At 40.4% G+C, this 5,575-nt stretch overlaps 1 protein-coding gene across 1 annotated transcript in view; it reads left to right on the plus strand.

Moving 5' to 3' along the window:
- The first annotated feature begins 1,392 nt into the window (after positions 1-1,392).
- Positions 1,393-5,575, plus strand: part of LOC135219288 (uncharacterized) — a 71,782-nt gene continuing 67,599 nt past the window's right edge. The window contains exon 1 of the mRNA XM_064255921.1: positions 1,393-1,933. The gene's annotated coding sequence lies outside the window, so the exon portion shown is untranslated. The remainder of the gene's footprint in view (positions 1,934-5,575) is intronic.

The raw sequence follows: 5,575 nt of genomic DNA on the forward strand, positions 1-5,575 counted from the left end.
TGATCTTGACCTTTGAAGCTGTGGTACCGGTTTGCTAAACCGATGCATCATGTAATCCATATCTACTGACTCCTCAACCCTCTCTCTTCTCTCTCTCTCTCTCTCTCTCTCTCTCTCTCTCTCTCTCTCCGCTGACCGAAGAGCTTTCGTCTATCCTAAAGTACAAATACTTTACACAAAAGTAGAATATGATGAAGACTGAGCATCCTAGATTAGCAGCCGGATTTAAAAGAGCACTCTCCTAGCACGAACCCGAATAAAAAAAAAAAATAAAAAAGCTTGCCGTAACCATGAAGGATGATGCGTGATTACGAATGCACGTACAGAATCTCCATTTCTCTATCTGGAAAAATAAACACTCATACCAATATAGTCCTATGTTATTTGTATGTCCTGAGGCGAGCTACCGGATGTTACTATGTAGTAACGCCTCTATCCATATTCACCGCTAGAAAAGCTTGCTATAACCAGGACCCACTTAGAGTGGGTCCTGGCTATAACGACAGGTACTGGTGTATCGTGCATGGAATGAGTCACCTAAAAAGAATATAATCAATTACATTTCACGCGATGTGTCGCCATCTTCTGATTATAATGATCGACGTGCAGATCGGTCTATAATACTGGGAGGAGCTTAGGGTATGTAGGTAAGCATGTAAGTATGTATGTATGTACAAGGACGTGGACCGTTCATGTTTCGGAAATGTGATGGTGACATCGGTGTAAAAATAAAACACTCGTTCACAAAACAAAGTTACTTGATTAAAATATTTGTTTTATATTAAATTATATATGTATACACACACACACACACACACACACACACACACCACACACATATATATATATATATATATATATATATATATATATATATATATATATACAGTATATGAGAGAGAGAGAGACGACCAAAGCACAAAATACCCGACGCTTACTCATCATTACGAAACACTATGAAGTATATTCGACATTTAATTCCAACAACTGTGACCTTAAGGCAGGAAGAGAAAAACAATTCCACTATTTTCCCCGTAAGCCTTTCACAACAACGCCAATATCAGAATCATTATTGCATAAATTCCAAGGCGTTATTAACTTAAACCTCGCGATCGCTAAATATCCACGTACACAACAACATGGACATCGTTCGCCAGCCATCGCCCGGATAGCACGCTATACTCCCCCAAAATAGTAACGCGTATTCACTTCGCATCCGACGCTACCACAGTTGCATGGCCCGGGGACTGGGGTTGGTGATGGGGGTACCTCATGCTCCCTTGGTACCAAAGACACCCAAATCCCTTCTCCCAGCCCTCACCCACTCCCCCTTCCCCTCCCTTTCCTGTGTTTGTGTGTGTGTTAGCCCTATTCGCTCCTTGTGCTGTTAAGCCCAGATTCTGTGGCTTCAGTCACTTCGCAGCTGCTCTACAGTGAGGTGTAAGATTACCAGACTTCCAAAGTGCTGTTCACTTAATAAGCTATACATTCGACTCTGCAGGTTTTATCGAAACTACTGTGACGCGCTCTAGGCCTATAAACTGTGATTGTTTTTAAACTGATAACAAACGGGCCATACAGAAGGCTTTGTTTGATGACGCACAATTCAAGAATATCCGTCGATACTTTGAAAATCCGGTATCTAAAACGGACTTGAAGGGGATCGTTTTATTTTTTCCGATTGAGTGATCGATGTTTGTGCCTCGTATTCGAGGTTTTTAGATAAATAACAAATTGGAAAGAAGCTGGTGATACAGTAAAAAGGGAGAGTATTTTCACCCACAGCTAACATACTTGTGTAACGCCTTTGAAAAGCCTGTCGGGGGAAGAAGCAGCAACAGGTGACCCGCGAAGACCAACAAGAGAGGAAGGAAAAAGCTTTTTGACCTGAATCTTATTGAGGAAGCTGTGCTTCATTAAATCCACCATGGCGGTAAGTTATCTGACTTGGTTTCAGGCAAATCAAGTTGCCTCCTTTCTCTGTAAGCTTCTTGTTTATCGTTTGGTGATTCCAACACGCTGGGACACGCCGCTTTAAGTGTTTGGTCTTTAGGTCTATTGTTGGTCTTTAGGCCTATTGTAAATCGTGTGCTTTTGTTTGCATTGGGTTATTTTTAACCGTTTCCTTCGTAAGAAAACTATGAATTAGGAATTCACTGATGTTCAGTATGTTAGTCAGTTTGCATCTGTTTGCAAGCTGTAAATTGGTAATTCTATTGAATAAAAACTTTCGAATGAAGATTAGGCTACTTGGCTAAAGTTGGTGAAATTGGCCATTATTTCTTTTTGGCGAATATAGGTACTATTAATCTCATTTAATCATATGTTCTCCAAACTTAATCAGTTATAGCAAGGATCTGGTCTCAAATTAAGGCTATAATTATATATACCGATTATCAAAAGACTTGTCAATTTTGCCTTTATTTTGTACTTGGTACGATGGGAAAACTCGCGCAATATGGATTTTGAAGTTTGGGTGATAAAGTAGGGTTATCGAGGGTCAATATATGAAATGGGCCTATGCAATATTTCAAAAAAGATTCCACGATAAAATTAAATACCCAAGTTACACCAAGACAGCCTTTGGATTTTCCACCTCCAAGTTCAAGCCGCTGAGATTGTGAAAAATTTAGAGAATTCCCGATACCGCTATTTTTTTCAAAACCTAAAACTCGCCAAGAAACAATCTTTAGAGGCTCGAGTTGTTTAATTAAATACTCAATATGTAAAAGGAAAATACGGTTAATGCTTAATTAAGTTGAGAAAATTCCCCTACAGGTAAGCCTACTCCAGATTTTTTTCCAGGCAAAACACGCCAAGAAATAATCTAAGCAAGACTCATGTTGCTTAATTAAATACTCATCCAGGAAAAGCGAAAGGAAAACTAAGATTAAATAATGTTTCGTTGCCTAAGAGGTTTTATTGCCTATGTAAGGCCAGCGTGTCCTCCCAGTGTGTTTACCTAAAGGTGTTGCCGGTGAGCGATCACGTGCTCAGTGAATGCTAGTCCCGCAATCTGGGATGAGGTCCCACGTGCTTCAGGAAGACTGGTTTTCCTTTCCTCATTTTGTTCTTGCATGTTTCTCTCTCTCTCTCTCTCTCTCTCTCTCTCTCTCTCTCTGAGTTGAAAAGATGTTTGAGAGCTTCGACTTGTGGACGGTCAAAGCCCTTAGGTATTCTTTGCCGTGACCTATTTGTCTTATATTTGTCTTATAAGTCTGAGGGTTTGCGCCACATGCACATAAAGAGTTAGTGATGTCACCTTTCGAGTTGAATATGACCTCGTTTGGTCAGTTAGTCATCAAGTGTTAACAAGGATGTTATTTTTGTTATTGCCGTAATACTACTGCTATCGGTATTGCACATTATGTGGGAATTTTTCTTTGTCTTACATAAAGCAGAACAGCTCATAGGGTATAACAAAATCAGTCACGTGACGTCATTATTTTAATCGTGCTTTCCATGCATTCCTTATTCGTCACGTGAGGAAATTATTAGCCACACGCAGCTTTCGGCATTACCTTCATATGCATTAATTTGTTTATGCATTAATTTGCATTCGAGCATTTCCACGTTTTCAAAGGTTGTTTTAGGATTTTGGGTAAATCTTGGCCCATGAATGGAAATATAAAATATCTGGTAATTTCTCTTGACTCGACTAAACTACTTAAGGGCTTCCGTTCTGCAAGCTGTCATTTTATGATATCGGCATCGGAAATAAACTTTTAAATCATCTGAATTAGAGAAACGTTAAATCTAACTTAAAAATGTATATAAAACGTGTGGTCAGTGGCAACGTTTCATTTCGATTAATGATAGAGATATTTTAACTATATAAATGAATTGCAGATGCATTCATTCACATGTCCTATTTGCATGTTTGTTGCTGAACGCGGTAACAAAATAAGTAAATTTCAAAATAAGGCGAATCCAACTGTAAACACTGTTATAGCAGCAAATCAAGAGTAGCGTTTTGCTTCTTACTGTAAGGGAAACCTTTACAAAGACTGAATAATTTAAAGTCCGTTGGGGGTTGGGGTTTGAAGAGTTGTTTAGTCTTAAGAACTGCACTTTTATTTTTCCGGGGACGCTGCGGTTAGATGGAAAAGGAAGGACAACAAACAGAGCGTAGACAGAAATAAGTTTTTTGTGTGGACGTTATCATAAACATTACCATAATTGTGTGTAAAGAACGTTACAAGTATGGCGTTATAACCCAGTCACATTTGCGTTGTTACCCCGCAATCTGTGAACACAGCAAGTAATACCCAGGTATGTATATTCGTTCCCGAGACTCCCTTTGTGAAGCAGACTCGGATATTGAGATTGGAATAACCAAAGATCTTGGGAATAACAAAGTTGGTCGGTTGTGGGAACCCAACCCCTCCTCTTTGGTCGCTGGCAAAGAGGGTTTGTAACGGCCCCTCCCGGGTTTCTCTTTCAATAACCGTTCTCAACACCCGGCTTGGGATACCGGTTACGTGGGGATCCCATTGCCTCTTTCTACCTCAGATTTCTGTGGGCGATTCATTTATTTTACCGGATTCGGGTGACGAAGGGAATTGGGGGTGGGCAAGGAGGGCAGGCGGCTTTTGGGGGGAAAGAATGAAGGCGTCGAGTTTGTTTGTTTTCCATTTTTGAGCTTGTTGATTGCAGTGTATTTTAAAGAGACACCTGTTTGTTAAATTGACATAAACGGCTGATGTCATTAAACGTGCAACCTATGGTACATGCACGTACAAGTTAGTGGAACTGTGTCGTCAAAACTGACAACAACATATGAGAGGGTCGAGAAAGGACGTTAGGTGGTGGTGTTCTAAGTCACGATTCTGCCCTCCAATGGGGACCAGTGATGAGAGAAGGCGGGTGCCCTTGGATGCCCCACCAACTGTTATAAACCCCCCCCCCCCCCCTCAATAAGTATGGATACCCAGTACGTTTTATGACAGGCATCTCATTTGAGTTTATGAAAGTTTACCAGCAGTTGCTGAAGTATAAACACGGTACTGACACGTCTTTGATTTTATACTATACGACATTCTCCCGTCAACAGTTTCCTAGATCCAACTTCCAAGTCAACAACTACTGTAGTCCTGCCCTGTCCCTGAGCCAAGGTGCACCAGTTCTTTCGTCATCGTTCAATGATATTTAGCAATTTTTCCCCAAGATGTTGCAGGAGCTATTGCTGTTGCTATCTGTTGTTGCTCGTGCAAATCGAAGGCCCTTTGATACGATCGACATGCTTTTCGCTAGCGAGTGGCGGAAAAAAAATCACGGAGTTAGTGAAGCGGGAAGTGTCGATCGGGGATTTTATGTTATTATGAATCCCCTCTTGTTGATTTGACTTTAAGGCTAGTTGTGTTTTTAGATGTTTGTGTAACTTGTCGCCCTTTGTGTTGGAGATTCATTGGCCTTTACGTTATATATATCCTTATTCGGATTCTGAAGGAACTTTTAATAATCTGGTATTTAAACATCGAATAGGTAATTGGGGAAATGTCACAGACTCATCAGTGCATTGCTGGTTCTTGCGTGAATTTGTTCATGTGACAGCAAATTTAGTTAAAATGGATAT

Source organism: Macrobrachium nipponense, chromosome 1, assembly GCF_015104395.2.
Source record: "Macrobrachium nipponense isolate FS-2020 chromosome 1, ASM1510439v2, whole genome shotgun sequence".
Lineage (NCBI taxonomy): Eukaryota > Metazoa > Arthropoda > Malacostraca > Decapoda > Palaemonidae > Macrobrachium > Macrobrachium nipponense.